We start from the raw sequence: 19,426 nt of genomic DNA, 5'->3' as shown, positions 1-19,426 counted from the left end.
AATTAGACATGATGTTTCACTGATGCTTTCGCTCTGCATCCTTTTCTGATTGGGCTTGCGTCTCCCCTCTGCGCTTCCTATGAGCTGGCGCGTGGGCTATAAATTCCCTTCTGATTACTGCTTTCATGGCCGCCCATCTCATAGCTATTGACGTGAGCCCTATGGGATTCTCTTGGAAGTAATTTTAGATGGCCTTCGCAATTCCATCCCTCAGAGCCATGTCATTTAGGATTGGGTCATATAAGCTCCATCGGGCCATGGGGCGGGAGGTCTCAGGGTCATGGATCCAAGCTGTCAACAATATGGGGGCATGGTCTGATATTACCCTAGTTCCTATGGTCACCTAATCGACATATGAGAAACGTTGGGGGCTAGCTAAGAGTAAATCTATGTGAGAGTAGGTGTGGTGCACATCTGAAAAGATGGAGAAATCCTTTGTTTGTGGGTTTATAACTCTCCAGGTATCAATTACCCCAAGGATTTAAATAAGTGGAGCAATCCCATCACAATTTTAAAGTCTTTCGATGTTGGTTGGTGTGTTTTATCAGCTTGGTGGTCTGGGGCCCCAATAAAATCCCCCCTTTCACCACTTGTCTCTCGAGGAAGGGGAGTAGTTTGGAATCCAGATCTAATAGGAAAGCCTCCTGACCCTTGTTGGGGGCATAGACAGCTATTAGGGTTTAAAGTTGGCCAAATAGCCCCCTTTGAACCCTATATACCGTTGCTCTGGACTATGTATTGTCTCCTTTTGTACGAAGGGAGCCCCGCTAACCAGCATGATCGCTGTGTTTGCTTTTTTAGATCTGCTCAATGTTAGTAATTGTCTTGGGAACGCTCTGCTGCACAGGCGGGGAAAGTCAGCCGCCATCAGGTTGGTTTTCTTGGAAAAATACTACTGAGCTTTCTAGGTCTTTCAGGCACGGTAGGGTTGATTTACGCTTGGCCTGAGAGTTCACACCTTTCACTTTAAGCATCACAAAGTTGAACTTTTGAAAAGGGGGAGGGTGGTGTGCCGATTGAGGATCCGACTCCACCACCGGGGATTGGGGGGGGGGGGTGAATGTCATTTGGCATCTGGTTCCAGTCTCGTTACTGTTCTTCGTAGCAACCTGGTTTTTAACTTTTTAAACCAAACTTTATATTTCAACTGTGTAACAGAAACAGTGATGGGCGTCTTGTCCCATTGGCCCACGAGTGTCATTACACTCCCGGCCTGGCGTAGACTTTGTGGAGCCTTGGGTCCAATACTCCTAATGCTGTAATCTTCCGGCCCAGTTGGTATCTTGGTGTGTCTAGGAGGGACCGCACAGAGGGAGCCCCTTCGGTCGCGGCTCAGGTCTGTTGTGGGGAAGTACCGGGTCTCCGCCCTTTTGCCACTTTCGACCAGGTGTTGCGCCTTGGTTTGAGGGGATCCTGCTTCGCTGAGATGGGAGATGTTGCTGAAGAGTTACTGTTTGTGTTTGGGTTACTGTTTGCCAAAATGCCTTCTGCCTCATCCAGGGAACCAATAGTCCAGTAGTATAGGAGGCTTGGTTGAGAGAGAGGTGGTCTGTGGTCAGAGAATATTACCTAAGGCCCCTAATCTTCCCGCTATTGTTGCCCATGACCACATTTTGATTCAACCAAAAGTTGGAAGGAGCAAGTTTGCTGTCCTTTGGGGATATCCACTGGGGGGCTCCTAAAGCGCAGGAGGTGGTTGGTCGTAGAAGGAGGAAGAAAGTTAAACTTGTTATCCAACCAAAGCCAGTGCTGTGTAGCCACAATAAAGGTTCTTTAAAAATGTTTAGATCTTTGAAGGCCCAGACTGAAATATTCTCTGAGGAGGAAGAGGACCATGCTTTATAGCCACGGCTATATCCAAAGGGGGGTGGCCTACGTGAGAAGGGTAAAATCCAGTTGTTGCAAAAAAAATGTTGCCCGTGCAAACAAATACAAATTCCTTGATTACTGCCTATCTTAAGCCTAGGAAGGGTGACGCAAACGAGGCGTTATTAAATATCTCCTCTTTGACAACCTATTCCATGGTTTCTGAGGATGAAACTATTCAGGCATGTTTATTGGGGGTTTATGAAGCTCCCTTACTCCCCAGGGTGACAGCTGACATAGGTCAAGAGGGCTCGGCATCTTCCCCTCTTGTACGATCCCTACTAAACTTTATCCATCAGTGTGTCCTTTTGTCCCACATGTGGAGCCAATTGCTTACTTAAATACGGCTCCTGTGAATTTTTTTTAACTATGGAAGAAAGAAGGAAGTCCTTGGCCTCTGGATCGGGTGAGAGGTTACAGAGGGGTCCCCCAGTGGGCTTGACTTTTAGACTCCCGGAAAGGGACAAGGCCCTTCAGGTGGGTTTAGTGCCATTGTCTGCTTCCCAATCTACCCCTCTGGGAGATCAGTTGAGCTACGTATGTTTGAGTTGTACTTTTAAGGTTAAACTACTTTGCCCCCTAAATCAACAGCATATTTTGTCTCTCTTTGGTCAAATACTCAGTTTGCAATCAATATCCTCTAAAGACATCACCAGAATTTTCTTCTTAGATTTTCGCTGGGTAGATATGGTGAAAATAGGTTTTTACTCAAAACTTGTTTACAACTTAGTTATGGCTGAACAAGTGCCGACCACAGATGATGAGCAAAGATGCGTGGGCACAGCTCTGTGAACAAACCCTCCAATAAATTATGTTTGATACAGGCTTTCAACTTGAGGGCATGTTTGGGTTTCCATATCATTGCATGGTTCGGCGGATTAATAACCAAAGCGTCAGAAAGCAGATCCATCTCAGGTATATTGATACCCCTTACCCCAAACCTAAGGCATGCATGGTCGCTGGCAGTATCCGACCACCATTAAATAGTCAATAGAGGAAAGCAGGGATGAGGACACAAACACAAAATCCAAAGTAGATCTAAACCGGCCACTCGACCAAGTATATCTTGGCGGAACTTCATCAGTAAAATTACCATTTAAAAGAACGGTCTAATTGTCTTACAACTTTGAGATACAGGTATAATGCAGAAGTGTTTGTGAAAGGAAGAGAAAACTGCAAACTAAGATTAGGGAAACTTTAAAAATGGGCATTAATGCTGAACAAACTATTGCCAAACTCAAACAATCCTTTTATGATTTGGGTTAAAGGGCATTGCGCCCTCCTTCTTAAAGCTGATGCAGAATTGATGCTGAGGGCTCTGCCCTTTCAGCAGACTGTCAATTTTTTGAGCCTTTTACAGGGGCTGGGGGTGCAACTTTCGTTACAACTCCAATCCATCTCAGGCCAGGAGTGGGAGGATTCCTTCACTGGGCTCTATGCCTTGGAAGGATACAAAGAGGGCTGTTCAACAACAAAAATAATTCTTTCTTGGGGCAAGGACACCTGGGACTTGCTAGGCATTGATCTTGCAGGAATATTAATGGCTATTAAGAAGGCTAAGCAAGGTTTCTAATGCTCCTGGTCCAGACGGTACATCTAATTTGACTCTTAAATCCTAGCCCCTTTATGGGCTGCAGTTCTGAGGCAAGTTTACATAATGTTGTGGGACGGCATGTGTGCCTCGATACTTTGAGAGAGGCCATTGTTGTTGTAGTATATAAAAAGGGGGAAAGGTCAAATCTGGGAAATTATTGCCCCATTTCCCTTTTGGACGTCTCGTATAAAATCTTTCCGGGATTCCTTTTGCACTCTTTGGAGAGATGGGCTACACTTGCGAATAAGTTGGATTATAATCGGTCCTGCTTTTGTAAGGTTACGAGCATGGCACTAAATTGTTTAGTTCTACAGCTTTTGAAAGACCAGGCCTTCCAAACTATCTATTAACCTTGCTTTCCTTGACATAGCTAAAGCTTTTTAGTGTGTGGATCGTAACAAACTATGGGGGATGCTTAGGCTGTGGGGCTGCCCTGAGGCCTTGATTGTAATGTTAAAATTTGTACACAAAGATTTGAGGATTAAGGTCAGATTGGATAAGCGGGGTGCTTATTCGGGGTAGATCTCGCTCTACGGCGGTTTACGACAAGGCTGCGTTCTTCCCCCATTCCTTTTTAATTTGTACATTTTTGGAATTAGGGCTGCATTAGAAGTGCCAGCAGTTAATCACCCGAGGCTGGGCCATGTTAAAATTAAATATCTTCTTTACGCAGACAACCTTGTATTAATTGACCAGATGGCAGTTGAACTTCAGAAGTCTCTTGAACGGGCACATAACTTTTTCAGGGATTTAGGCCTGGAGATCAGTGTTCTGAAATCAAAGACTCTGATCTTCAACCGTAAAAAGACTTTGTCGGGGAGAGCAAATTTTTTATGGCATATTGATGGCAAAAGGCTACAGATGATGTCTGACTTTAACCATCTGGGAGTCACTTTTAGTTCCAAGCATTCAAGGCTACAGGTGGCAAATGAATTAAGATTGTGCTCTGTTGCCGCAGCAGCTCAGCTTTGTGCACTACATAGAAAATATGGTAGGTTTTCAATGTCTCCTGTCTTAAAACTCTATAACCAGGTGATTGTCCCGAAACAGTTTTCCGGGCAGAAGTTAAAGATGCCATGCTGGATTGGGATAAGGAGGAGGCATTTATATGGAAACATTTTTTGAAGCTCTCAGGTGGCACTCCTTTCCCTCCTGTTAAGCATATTTTGGGCATCACTTCTCGGACCTCGAAGGTTGATTGGAAAATAATTCTTTTTTTGCGATCTACCTTGTTTCCTCCACCATCTTCCCTGTTTGTTCACCTTCACAAATTGCTCAATCAGGGGGATTGTGTGGTATTTGAACATTAGATTAATTCTTTTTTTTTAAACTTCTTTTTATTATAAGCGTGGCAGCAAAACACAGGCGAACAGCGTCAGGCAGTTACAGTGTAAAAGACAACGTACAAAGCGTAGGTGCGCAGGGGTTACTACACATGGTGAAACATTCGAAGAACAAAATACAGTCACAACTTAAAGAAGGACATCAGGAAACTATGGCAGGGGTAAGGACCCAAGCTGGTGGGGGGAAGCGGGAGGGGAGGAGGTATCCGGTGTCTCGACAAGGTCAGACATGTAGGAGCGGAACCTGAGCCAGATGTTTCTAGGTCTGGAGTGGGTGGGTTGTAAGTGGGACCAGGCTTCCTCGGAGTCAGAGGCCCACGTGACCGCTCTCAGCCATTGGGCGTGTGTGGGAGATGAGGGGCGAAGCCAACAGAGCAGGATGGAGCGCACCGCGAGAAGCAAGCAGAGACCAGCTAGTTTCTTGGAATCTCGGGGGAGGCCTGGGAGATCATGAAAGAGGCATACCAGCGGAGAGAGAGCAATGGGGTGCTCAGTCACAGCGGATACTGTCAAACAAACGGCCTCCCAAAATTGTGCGAGGCTGGGGCAGGACCAGATCATGTGGATGTAGTCGGCATCATCCTGGCCGCATCTGGGGCAGCTGGCAGGGTGATCGCTGGACATACGGTGTAGTCTGATCGGGGTGTGGTGAAACCTGTGAAGCACTTTGAATTGAATAAGTTTAAACCGGGAGTTGAAGGAGACCCGATGTGTGCGTTCGCATAGGTGTGTCCAGCGATCATCCGACATCTCAACACCGAGGTCTGCCTCCCAAGCGCGTTTCAGTTTAGCGAAGTCTGGGACCGATCTGGATTGTAGCATGGTATATAACCTAGAGATCATACCCCTCGTGGGGCCGGGGGAGGAAAGCTCCACAATGGCAGGGTCGTCAGGTGGCAATGCAGGGAATGTTTGGTAATGCCGCTTAAGGGTCCTACGAAGAGATGCGTATTGAAGCCATACACTCCGGTCTCTTCTCAAGGGCAAGGGGAGGTTGGGCCACTCGACGAATATACCCTGGTAAAACACGTCGCGTAACAGCTCGAAGCCCGCGTCCGCCCATCGTCGAACCATGCCCGGTGGAACCCGCGGGACCCCAGGGAGAAAATTCCAAAGAGGGAGATTACCATGGAAGGCATAGGCAGTTCCCGTCAGCTTCCACATTTTCGCCAGTGCAACGGCTGTGCAGGCGACCGGGCTCTGTGAGTCCTGTGCCAGGGGGGCGGGCTGCAACACCAGGGAGCGGATGTCCCGGTCAATCACCGCAAGCCTCTCAAGTCGGACGTGCGGGGGGGGGATCCGTAGTATTAAACCAGTAAGAGGTATATTGGATTTGGGACACCAGCCAGTATTTAAGAAAGTCAGGGGCACCGAAGCCCCCGTTAGACATGGGAGTGGAAAGGGTCCAGATTTTAAGGCGAACCGCACCCGAGTGCCAAAGAAAGGAGTTCACGGTGCGGGTCAAGTCACGAAAAAAGCCCACCCCCGGCCACAAGGGTATGTTAGCGAACCTGTAGAGCAGCTGGGGCAACACCACCATTTTCAGCAGACCTATCCTGCCAGCCAAAGAAATCGGGGGGTTTATCCCAGACCTGGATCTTAGCTGTCAAGTGTGTGAGGTACTCCTGGTAGTTTTCATGGAAGGTCAGCTCGCGCTGGCGAGTCACCCCCGTCCCCAGGTAGGTAAATGTGGATTGGGCCCATGTGAAACCGAGGGTGTCGGGGGGAGGAGAGGTGCATTCCGTGAGCGGGAAAAGAATGGATTTCGAGCAATTCACTTTAAGGCCCGAGACTCGACCAAACCGAATAATGTCCTCTAGTATAGGGGGTAAGTTGGTGGAAGGGGAGCGCACAAACAACAACGCGTCATCCACATAAAGGGACACTATGTCCGTCTGTCCCGCGGAGTGGAGGCCCCTATGGGCGTGAAATTGGCGGAGCATGTCGGCGAAAGGCTCGATTGCTATTGCAAAGACCAGGGGAGAGAAGGGGCACCCCCGTCTCGTCCCCCTGGCGATCTTGAAAAGGGGGGAGTAACGGTCGCCGGTGCTGACCCTGGCAACCGGATCGGAGTAAAGCAATCTGACCCAGGAGAGAAAAGAGGGGCCGAATTTGCAGCCCTCGAGGACCCGCCACAGATACCTCCATGAAACCGAGTCAAACGCCTTTTGCATGTCAATGGTAGCCGCCACTGCGTGTGTCTCGGGACTGATTCTGTCAATAATGATGAATAGGCGCCTCAGGTTCAGGGAGGTAGAGCGACCCGGGATAAAACCAGCCTGGTCCGGGTGGATAATAGATGGTAGGAAGGGAGCCAGCCGGAGAGCCAGAGCCTTGGCAAATATCTTGACATCGCAGTTTGTGAGTGAGAGCGGGCGATACGAACCGCACTGTGAAGGGGGTTTACCGGACTTAAGTAGTACTGTGATTGTGGCCTCGCGGAGAGAAGGGGGGAGTACCCCGGCCTCCACAGAATCCTCCCAGAGAGCCAGCAAGTGAGGGAGCAGTTGTGACTTGAAACGCTTGTAGAACTCGACCAGGACACCGTCCGAGCCAGGGGCGCGGCCCGAAGATAGGGAATCAATAGCGTCCGACAGCTCCTCCCGCGTGAGAGGGGAGTCGAGGGAACCCGCGGTCTCCGAAGACAAAGTTGACAGAGGAAGGGCATCGAGAAAGGAGTCGATCTCCGCCACCGATGCCTCATCAGCGTTGGAGTATAGGGATTCATAGAAGGTGAAAAATTCCCTGTTGACCTCCTGTGAAGAGAAAGCCATAGAGCCATCAGATCTCTCAACCCCGAGGATGTGTGGGGACCCCGTCTCATGTCGGATCAACCGAGCCAGAAAGCGGCCGGGGCGCTCTCCCTCCCCATACCTCCTTGCTATGCCAGGGTTATCGAGGAACCTCTGCTCACGGTCCGCAAGAGAACGGAACTTGTCCAATTCCTTCCCGATGTCAGCCAGGTTGCCCGGGGTAGAGTGAAGTGAGCATGTAGCTTCCAGGGTCGAGAGTCTAGATTCGCTGGTGGCAAGATCTCTACGGATCGACTTAAGGACCCCATTCTCCTTGGACAGCGCAATCCCTCTAATATACACCTTGAAGGACTCCCATAAGGTGGCCTGAGACGTTACTGAGCCCGTGTTGGTCTCGAAGAACTCCTCGATCGACAACTCGAGTTCGGAGCAGAACTCCGGGTCCAGTAAGGAGAGGGGTTTCAATTTCCAGTGTCGGATGCGGGCGGGTTTGGGGCCCCAATCGACGGTGACGGTAACAGGAGAGTGGTCAGACAGGGTTCTGGGAAGGATCATTAATTGTGTTACGCTCTTAACCAATACTTTAGAGATCACCCACCTGTCGATGCGAGAAGAGGAGTAGAAAGAGTAGATGCGAGAATCCGGGTAAAAGAATCTCCATGCATCCACCATGGCCAGACGGGGAAGGGAAGACAGTGCAGCGTAAGCCGCCCTGGCGAGGTGACGGGGCCTGGAGCCTGATCTATCAAGAGCGACATCAAAGATCGTGTTGAAGTCCCCACCCCAAAGGATTGGAACAAGGGGAAAGCCATCGAGAAGGGAGGTGACCTGCACATAAAAATCCGGGTCATCCAGGTTAGGGCCATAAATGTTCAGAAGAACTACTTCCTTGTGGTGTAGCATGGCGTGGAGCAATACATATCTACCTTGGGGGTCGATTGTCGAGGAGATGGGGGTGAAATGGAGGCTCTTGTGAATGAGGGTCATGACTCCCCGGCTTTGGGTGGAATAGTCGGTGAAAAACCTATGGGGGCCCCAGGATTTGGCAAAACGCATGCATTGTACAGAACGGGCATGAGTCTCTTGTAAAAAGAGAATCTTGGATCCATGGCGCTCGGCCTGCAACTGAAGTTGCCTCATCTTTCTATAATTACCCAGTCCCCGTACGTTCCAGCTCATAAAGGTCAGGGCACTCTCAAACACAGTATGATGGCGTTCGGGAAGAGAAGAATGTCAGTGACCAAAGGGTCGGATTCACGGTCCTACGACAACAGTACCAGAGTGCCTCAGCACAGTCCGCCTTCGCTGCCAGCGCTAACTTTTCAATAACAAAAACCACAACATGACCCACCCACACCCCCCCCAACCAGAGGGATGACAAGCCCATCCCCTTGCAGACAAAACCAAAACAAAGGCATCAGCGCCTGGGGGCCTGTAGGCCTGACTGGCCGTAACGCTCCGGGTTGCAGCAGAGCAAGTAGAACATAAGATGCCCACAATGGAGGTAAAATGTAGATTGGACAAAGTTCTCGCACGTGGCGATCCGGGCGGGCCCTGTAAGTTGAACTGAGCAAGCAGGCTACGGGATGAAGGATCAGCGTGGCCCCGGTACGGGAAGGCGGAGGGGTCCAGGCGCCCCCCGTCGGGAACCTATGATAACTGCTGAACCGAGGTCAGGGGAGAAGGATCAGCCAGGGAAGTGTTCATCAATGAATTTGGAGGCCTCCTCTGGAATCGTGAAGAACAACACCTGGTTGGCGTGCTCTATGCGGAGCTTGGCGGGATAGAGCATAGCATATTTGATTGAGTGGTCACGTAGCCTGCGTTTCACCGCCTGGAAGGTCTTGCGTTCCCGCTGGACGGCTGTTGAGAAGTCCGGGTAAAGATGAATCCTTGCGCCGCCCAGTAATAGCTCACCTTTGAGTCTTGCGGCCCTGAGGAGGGCGTCACGGTCGCGGTAGTTCAGCACACGAGCTATGATGGGCCGAGGTGGGGCGCCGGGCCTAGGTTTAGCCACCAGAGCGCGGTGTGCCCGCTCAATTGCGAAGTGTGGAGAAAGCTCGGGCTCATCGAGGAGCGACAGAAGTGTGCGCTGAACAAAGTCCTCCATTGGCTCGTGGATTTCATCCTCGGGGACCCTAATAATGCGGAGATTGTTGCGCCTCGAGCGGGATTCCAAATCTTCATTTTTCTTTTCCACCTCAAGGACACGGTTGGAAAGAGCGGCAACCTCGGTACGCAGGGCCCCCAGCGCATCCTCAGCGGAGCCGACCCGCGTCTCAAACTCCGATACACGGCTGTCAGTCCTCTCAATGTGGGCCTTAATAGAAGATATGGTGCCGTTCATATCATCTAGTTTTGAGTGAAGAGCAGTGAAACCCTCCCGTATAAAGTCCATCATATTCTGGGACTCCGGGGCTGCGTCGGGCGGGGCGGTAGAGGCCTGCGCAGCAGCCTCCCCAGATGATCTCCCCGCAGCCTTCGCGAACATATTGATGGAGCTCTGCTTCCTCGCGCCCCCTTTGGTCATCCTGGCAGTATCGGAGATCGAGGAAAAGGGAGGGGGAGAATGAGAACTTGATGCTGGTGCGAGGGGCCGATCTCAAGATCGCCGGGACCGATGCGTATACAGGGTCAATGCAGGCGTGGAGCAACTAGCGGGCTCACCAAGAGTCCGGAAGGTGAGGAGTAGAAGAGGCTATGACCCCTCGGAGGCTGGCGGGCAGATGTCGCCGAGATTGGTGGCAAGGGGGATACAGCAGGGCCAAGCGTGGCCAGGCGATGCAAGTCACAGTGGCAGGTGCGGTGCTCCAGTGAAGCCCGTGGGGGCAGCAGTGTAGTGTGTGCCCCGACTCCGCAGCTCCAAGACACAGGCAACAGCAGGGTACGTTGCCGCGAAGAGTGCGCCGCGGCCCGGCCGGTCACCGTGTCCGGGGCGACCCAATAGGCCTCAGGCGGGGAACGGCAATGTCAGCAGGGAGGCAGGACCCAGGCCGGGGTGGGGGGGTCAGCGCCGCGCCAGGCCCAGTGGCGGCGCCGGCCCGAGTGCAGGGGGACCACTCGCGGGACAGGAGAGAGCGAGTGTCCGGTCCGGGGCCGCAGCAGCCAGGCACAACCCCCCCCCACACGCCCCCTACCTCTCGAGCACTCCGGTGTCGTCGGGGCGCCTCGGGATCTGGCTTGAGGGCCCGAGGCTGGCCAGCGCTGGCGGGCCACACCGAGTAGGTGGAGGGGCCAGCAGTCACCGACCATCCGGGTCGGGACGCGCGGAGGAGCGGAGAGAGGCCCGGCCGGCCGCGATGGTCCAGCGCGCCTCGCCGGGCGGGCCCCCCACCCCCAGGCCGGCCCGCAGCGCCGCGGCCTCAAGTGAGTAGGAGAGCCGACGCCGCCGGAGCCGCGGGGCGGGGAGAGCGGGAGGTCACAGCCGCCGACAGGGAAGGAAGGCACAGCCCCGTCCTCGGGGCGCGCAGAGGCTCCAGGCTTCACACAGCCGCGGCGGCAAGGCTCACAAAGGATCGGGTGCAGTCCAGCAGGGTCACAGGCAGCGTCGGGCGGCACTAAACAGGATCAATCGCTCTGCCAGTCCGGAGCGCGACGTTTAAGCGGCCATCTTGTTTGCCGCGCAACAGCACCCCCCGAACATTAGATTAATTCTGTGTTGTTAAAGGTTGCTGGTAAATCCATTTCCCTTGAGGAGTTGGACCGTAATCCAGGTAAGGTGAAGAAGCTGCTATTTGAGGCAGACTGGATTAAAAATAGGGACAATCTCTGTTTATATAAAATATCTGATCATGGACATGAAACCTTTTAACGTTGTACAGAAATACCTAACTAAACATGCCTCACATCTTCTTAGAATTTTTTGATTATGTATTAAACTAAATCTCCTATTAAAAATGATGTAATAAATGTTCGCGCTGCAGTGCCCTCATCAGAATCTTTGTTGTTGCTGTAAATCAAGAGTTGAAACTTTGAAACACCTAATTATTGATTGTTCAGTTTTAAGTGCTCTTCGTGAAGAGACTTTTAAATCGTATTTTACCATTCGCCAGCTTTTAAATTGGGAAGATCTGTGGTGAAATTTGCTAATTAAATCAAATGATAAGTTGCTAATTAATGTGTTGAACCCAGTGAAGCTGCTTTCATCCCTATATGAAATTTATTTGTTTTAACTGTTTTATTTATGCTCCATTCTGTGTTTCTTCCTAGTTACATGTGTGTAAAGTTTGATTTTAAACTAAGTCACACAATAAATCATAAAAATAAATAGTCCATGTTTTATATTCGAACATAAACTGTAGCATAGCAGGGAACAGCCAATGGTATCCGATTTTCCAGTCTTGCAGGAATGTTGTCAACGGTCTGACTGCTTTTCTCCTTTGCACTGTCGCTGCTGCAAGATCTTCAAAAATCTGTAGTGATGTACCTTGGTAAGTTAATTCACCTTGTGTTCGGCTCGCAGTTAGGATCTCCTTTTTAGTTGTAATGAAGTGAATAAGAGTAATTACGTCCGGTGGGGAGCCAGCGGGTGAGCTCCCGCAGCTCTGCAGCCTGTGGGTGCTGTCCAGTAGTAGCATCTCTTTGTCCAGGTGTGGCAGGAGAGTTTGAAAGAGCCCGCTCACATAATCGCTCAGGGCTTGATCCGTTGAGGAAGGGCACTCCTTTGAACCTTATATTGTTTCTGCAGGCCCTATTCTCAATATCTTCCTGTTTAGATTCCATGGATTCGCATTTCCCTTCTAGTGCCTGGATTCTACGCTGTAACTCTGCTACTGTTTCTGCTTGTTCTGTGGATTGATCCTCGGACTCATTGAGCATTTGCTCCACCTCCAGAACTCGAATGTCCAAGCGGTCGACCCTTGACGTGATCACAGACATACAGTTCCGGAATTCAGATAGTCTTCCATGAAAGATTGAATGTCCTCTTTTGTGGCCAATTGGCCCCTGAACGACGGTCCACAGAGTGGACCAAGGCACCTGTTTCTGTTTTCTTTCCTTTGTCGCGAGCCTGCAAGGGAGGGTGTGTCATCATTTCTGTGTGGTTTTTTCTGTTTAGTGATATCTTCTGCTTTTCGGGACTCCCCCCACTGAATGGGAAGTGCAGATCCCAGGCCTTGGCTGGTTCCGGCGATCGTTGGGTTGCTACCACTCTGTTTCATAGGAGTTGTTGGCCCTAGTTTAGGAACACCCCCTTCCTCTGGTCCCCAGACACCCCAGCTAGATTATCAATAAGCTCAGGAGTGGGGGGGGGGGGGGGAGGTTCTACCGCCTCTTCTTTAACTGAACCCTTGTTGGTCGCCTCTAGACTTTTGCCGCTACCCAGTTTCTTTGGGTGGGAACCCTGGATTCTCAGGCAGCCTCCTCAGTTTAATTGTCAGGACTTCTCCCTGATGTCACTACTCCAGATACGCTTTTCTCTGTGGAGGGGGGAAGGGCACCTCTTTTCTGGGCAATACCCGATGGCCAGTAAAGGGGGCGGGGGATACAATAGGGCTGAGTCCACTGTTCATTGGGTAATTGCCGGGCCTTTCGGATGTCCCCAACCAGTAGGGGAGATCCAGAGTTATATAATGTACAGCTGGCTGGGACCTCTCCTTTCCTGGCTCACAGACTCTTCTCTTCCCACTCGACGGCTTTGGATTAGTCCCAGTACGCTCTCCTTTAGTTTAGCTTCATGCGTTCTGGGAGTAGGGCTTCTCACTTTGGAGATTCTGAGTATAGTGGCACACCTCTGCCGCCTGCCCTGCTTTGCCTCAACACACCATAGGGTTCTTGGTCTTCCCACAGTTCATCTTGCATTCGGATTGATATTCAAAATAAAGATTTCTCAATAGTTCTTCCAAACACTGCATGGTTTAAAACAATTGTCATCAACTTCAATGGTAGCAAATCTCCCTTCAATTTAGAAAGAAAGCTTTCCTGTGCTTTCTACATGTCGCATGACCTGCTTTCTCTCCTTTTTTGGCTTCGACCCGTTAAATTGGAAGTTTTACCATTAAACAGTAGACACTCGATACAGTACACACGTGATAAAAGTGTTGCCTGTAAAGCTCTTCAATTGATTCAACAAAGGCTTGAAACTTTTTTAAACACTAGCGTGAAAGTTTCATCAAGCTAGGAGCGTTCAATAATACTTTCAGTTTGCTTGCTATTGTTGCAGCTGGCATTCACACTCTGGAGTAAAGCAGTTCAGCGTCCCTCTCTCAGCTGACTCACCAGCTAATGCTCCTGCGGCAATGGAGGCTTTGCAAATTTCCTCCACTGCTGCTACATTTTCCTCTGCTCGCAGAGGGGTTTTCACTCTACCTCTCTGATACTCTGGGACGCTCTTTACTTCCGGAGGCAACGAGCAACCTTCTTCTTTATGGGAAGCATCTTTGCCAGTACCACTTCCTGCTGCTGCACCTTTAAGCAGCGGACTTTGAGCTACAATGCCAGTCTCAAGACCCAACCTCACAAGGCCCTCAGTCTCAGTGTACTCATCCTGCCACAATTCTTGGCTGCATAACCTCTTCTCCTGCGTCGACACCATCAACTTTCTTCCTCTTTTATACACCTGCAACCATTTAACAGGTTGCCGGTGTGAGCTCTTAATTCTCATTGCCTGACCATAGTTATTGTGACATGCCTGACCCTCACAACAGTCGTTAGGCCTCCTCCTTGTCTCAGTACTAGAGTGGTGAAAAAACATGTTGGTGTGCACCAGTCCTCTTCCTCGTCCCAGTGCTATAATGGTCTGAATGGGGAAAATAAACACTTTAGGGTCTATTGGGATGTTAGTCTCAGTACCAACGTGGTATGTTTTGGAGGGTGCTTTACTGGGAAAATGGGGAAGGCACTGGCAATAGCCTCTAAAGGCCTGGGAAATGGAGGGTTCACTATAAATGGGTAAAAAGGGATATACCGCATCTCGTTCTTGGACACCTGACTCCCTTCCCCTAAGTTGCCTTCCCCAAGGTAGTCCTCCCTCATGAGGCCACCTTCAGGGTCAGTATCCAATTGCCTCAGCCTTTCCCTGGCCACCTGAGAGGAGGATATGTCGGGGAAACAAGCGGAATGCCCTCGGATTCCTCTCACCCCCTCTGCCCAAAAACCTGGCGTAATCTTTAATGCAGCACTTTCCCTTTCCTGTCAGATCTCCATTGCTGCCCAGTCCTGACAATTACACCAGTTCAGTATTCAGAAAGCCAGTCCCATTCTCTCAGTTCATACCACTAAACTTGTTGCTTGTCTCGGTTTTCATTTGTTGCGTCTTGAGTATTGCGTTGCTCTTCTCAGTCTTCCTGCGCATCAACTTCTTTGGCCTATCTGCCTCCTCTTTTGTCTCTCCTCAAGACTGCACAGTTGCTGCTCTGCTTTTGCTCTGTGGTTGACTTTTGACTTACATTTTATCTTTCTGTTGCTTTGTATTGTTGCCAAATGTCTTCACAGTATGGCTCCACAATATCACTCCACTTTGGTATCCTTTTACTTTTCAAGTCGTAATCTTAGATCTCAATTTAGTTTAGCGCTCCATCATCCACCTATCCCCTGCACCCCATTCCCCCATGCTTAGCCCGGTTTTTGTTTTTCTCTTTTGGCTCCCAAACATTTGGACAAACATCCACTATCTGCCTGATCTCAACCTTTTCTTCCTCTTTTTTACTCTAGCTTAAAAGATCATCTTCTATCTCTTTCCTCTCCTTGATTTGATCATGTACGTTTATTCGCCATGCAAATTATCCATTCAATGCTTTTGTGAAAGCGCTATGTAAAGTTAACAAATGCCAATACAACTTAAAGATAATACAGGAAGTCAGAAAGCCGTCAATGAGTACCCTGGACAAATGTAAGTGGCATAGATTCTGACATTGGTTAATGGAGAAGGGAGTGGATCCTCTAGTGCATCTTGGATCAGATGCTATCTTTCAAATCTCACCTAGCAGACTGGGATGCATGAGTTGAGTCCTGTTGTACTTAGCGTGCTGAGATAGGCGCATGTAGGCATTCCCGCGATCTTTACTTTTCATCCACCAATCCAGTGGCATCTCTGATGAATCCTGTGAAATCATCACGGGAACCCGGGTATTGGCCACCTCTCATATGGCATGGGGAACGCAGCCGCTACCTGAACCTGACTCTGTGGGTGGCATTATGAGGGAGGATCATATTGGGGGTGGAGGGGAGTGATAACTCCATTAATATGTGATTGTTCCAATCTCCCTGAAACACTGATGGCGTATTGCGGAGCCAAGAAGTGTAATTACTACTAGTCACATAACATCTTCTTGTTCTGACAAACTTAAATCCAACCAACAATTGAAACAATATAACCTTGGAAAGTTCCCACAACATCTTTGGTACTAGGACGAAGAAGAAGAGAAAGGAGTCAGGGTGGAACAGGCGCAACCTTAAACTAAAGACGCAAACTAGTTGTTTAAAGAATCATCAGCTGTGCAATAGATTTAAAAGTGGTGCATCTTGCCATGCATGGAAGTGTGGAAGAAGAGCAGCAGATGGTAGCAGTATGAATGAAGGCGAAGGAGCGGAAAGCTACAGAGGATGCAGAGGAGGAGATGAATCCGGCGCAGAGTCTCAGAGGCGAGACGTGCTAAAGGAGGAGGGCACTCACAGGCACCTGCCTGGAGGCATTGCATACCGGAGGAGAAAGACACTGGTGAAAGGCTGCTGCTGCAGGACCAGACGAGACTTGCAGAAAGGCAAAGGTTTCATTGGCGTAGGCGCGAGAGTCCGACGGAGGAACCAAGAGACTATTTGTAACTGGGGAAACCGGGCCGGCAACGGCTCTTCGTTCCAGATACATGTTAAACCGGTGAATCAACCAAAAGGAGTTGGGAGCCCTGGGAAGTGTTTTAAAGTTGAAGGACACTTGGGGAGGCAACTTGAATACTGACCAAGTAGAGACGGAAGGGCAAAAAGAATACAATTGTCCTTGAATGAGAGGTCAATTTGGGGAAACCTGGAAGCAGCATCGCCCACAGCCAAGAGACTTTAAAGAAGAGAAAGAAGGGCCAAGACGGTGCACTTCTCCTCACGTTAAATGCCAGTGTGGGGAAACCTAGAACCCACATTGCCAAAAGCAAAGAAATGGGCAAATATTGCACAATTCTCCTCATATGAGATGTTAGTGTGGAGAAACTGGAACAAACATTGCCACAAGCAGAGATACATTAACAGTTGTGTGAAGTAGAAACCATTCCTGGCATATGAGTAAACCAGGACAAAAACAGTTGTGTAAAGGAGAGAACTTTGTCATTACAAACAGTCTTGTGGAACAAAAACGTTTTCTTTATCATCCTGACAAACTATTGTACAAGAGAATTTTTTTTCCCATTCTGAATAAAGTATTCTATGAGGGAAACACTTTAATCTCACAAAAACCGTTGGTGAAAGAAACACATGTATTAACATCTTGAGAAAAGTATTCTATGGAAAAGACTGTTGTTACAGCCTCTTAAGTAATCATTTTGACATCTTGAGAAGAATATTTCATGAAAGAAACAGTTGCTTTGTTTTTTAACAAGTGTCCTATGGCAGAGGCATTTACTTTGGCAATTTGAGGGATTTGTTGGAGGAAAGAAACATTTTTCATTGAACTGAATAGAATATTGATGAAGCAAAACTCTTTCAAAAGGTCTTCCTGAATAGATTCAGAGGAAGGGATTCAAACCCTGGACACACAGATTACTTTGTTGGAATTATAATTTTTAACCTCTGCACATTTTGCTGAACTGGAAATAGATACGTTTACCACTTTGGTTGTATGTGCTAGTGTGAGGGCCAGATATATTTGGACACAAAGTCAGTTTTCTTTAGCTTTCGTTTGATAGGTAGGAACACTCTTGTTAGGATAGGGACAGATAGGCCTTTATCCCATACCCTTTTTTATTCTTAATAGACAGGACAAATGTTGAGAAAATCACAACTTTGTGTCCGTCTCTCATTTCTGACGCCTCACACATCACTTTGAAGGCATGTTAAACCTTTTTCTGCCAGTAAACGAACTGCAGTCTGTGTGGAATTTTTATCTGGTTCTCCCAGCAATTGTACATAAACCCTTTGATCCCACAGCCAACATGATTGCATTGGTATTTATTTGAAGAACTGGGATGTCAATTTTGATCAGAAGTTACTTGGAATAACACATTTTCAGATGGTGGAAGCAGTCCCCAGTAGGGTGCCTGTAAAGTAGTACAAAGATGAGAACAAATGCTAAAGCATTTTGAGAATGTGAACAAAGTAAGACATAGAGCAGGGCCAAAAAAATAGAAAAATATAAATATACAAAACTGGTGAGTTACAAAGGTAACATTAACCTTAGCCGCCAGATGCTTTAAACTAAAGAGGAGTACTGTGCAAATATACCAAATTGCAGTATTGAGCTTCACTTGAGGGATTTGTGGGGTCAAGTAGGGGGGATAAGGAGAGAGGGCATGGGGAGGTCTCTCTTTGGCATGTAAGTGAAGTTGAAGCCGAACTTTGAAGAGAGCCACAGTTGACTAGGCTTTGATAGTGATGAGCAGTGGGTTCTAATGAAGAGTGGTCAGTGAGGAGAAATAGCAGAAGCTAGAATGGCACAGGGGACATGGGGCAGTGAGCCTGACTGCAGAGGAGTAGCAGAGGGAATGAGATGGTGAGTAGCTAGGGAGAAAATCATACTGGTAACAAGGAGCAAAACCATTAATAGCTTTGTAGATTAGGAGAAGGAGCTTGAAAAGGGAGCGGTTGTGCATAGAGAGCAAACTAGCATGGTGTCATTAGGTAGACGTTGGAGAGGATTTGAGTAGGTTTGAGAGAGTGTGGGTAGCGAAGTTGATAGTTTTACCTAGAGGGAGAAAGCAGTAGAGAACAAAGCCACATTGAGCAGTAGTCAAGTTTGTTGAGCACAACGTGGTGATTAGTGTTCATAAATTGGTGAGTAAAAAATGGTCCAATTTTCAAATGTTGAGAAGGGTAATACGAGCAGCAGAGACCGTAGTATTGATTAATTGTTACAGTCAAAGATCGCTCTCAAAGAGGAGCACCAAAGGTCTGAGATGGCTGGGTTGAAAGCGGAAGGCAAAATGACAGTGAAAGCCAAAGGACGAGATGAGTCTTTGTAGGGCGAAGGTATAGATGGTGAAGAGCAGAGGTCCAATGGCTAATCCTTCAGGGACATCGATAGGGAGAGGGGAGGGGACTGAGGTTTTGGATTTGGAGGACACTTTAAAGGAGCCGACCTTCCAGGAATAAGGCAGTCAAGGTGAAGGGCACAAGGTCTCGGAGAGTGGGGAGCAGAGAGGAATGGTTGACGCTGTTGAAAGCAGCAAAGCGTTCCAAAAGGATGACTATAGAAATTAGTTTGGAGTGGTGAGCATCAAAGGGAAAGTTGGAGACCTGCATGAGTGCAGTCTCGGTGGGACCATGAGCAGGGCTGTGAGTGTCACAAATGTTTGTGATTTTAGTGGAAAAGTAGTTTGCCGTCATTATATGAAAGGGAGGAGGCAATGGATATTGGCTTCGGAGATGTGAGTAAAACTTGGTGGGAGGATGAAAGTTTGAGGCAGTAATTGCAAAGGGAGTATATTTGATTTGTGAAGTAGGATGATTTGGCCGTTTCTAGTGCAGCGGTGAAGGCAGCACATGCATTTTTGTAGGGCTGGTGTCAGTGATTTGCACCGGTGTTGTAGGACATAACACATGTTTGTTTTAAACCCTTTAAGTGCAAAGGACGATATGTTTGTCCTATTTGCACTGACTTGCATAGAGATCAGCATTTAACTAGTTAAAGGCCTGGATGTCGGAGGTGATCCGGGGCTGGGGACAGGAAGGTGTGAATGTGTGTGCAGAATAGTGTTGGACGAAGGGAAAGTCAGAAAAAGTTAGTGGAA

The 19,426-nt window shown here is 48.8% G+C and overlaps 1 protein-coding gene across 1 annotated transcript in view; it reads left to right on the top strand.

Moving 5' to 3' along the window:
* SPG7 (SPG7 matrix AAA peptidase subunit, paraplegin) overlaps positions 1-19,426 on the top strand; it is a 980,080-nt gene that overhangs the window by 451,343 nt on the left and 509,311 nt on the right. The gene's annotated exons all lie outside the window — the stretch shown is intronic.

This window comes from Ambystoma mexicanum, chromosome 1q (assembly GCF_040938575.1).
Source record: "Ambystoma mexicanum isolate Mex_15411 chromosome 1q, UKY_AmexF1_1, whole genome shotgun sequence".
Lineage (NCBI taxonomy): Eukaryota > Metazoa > Chordata > Amphibia > Caudata > Ambystomatidae > Ambystoma > Ambystoma mexicanum.
The sequence above is the reverse complement of the archived record's forward strand: the minus strand, read 5'-3'. Positions and strand labels throughout refer to the sequence as shown.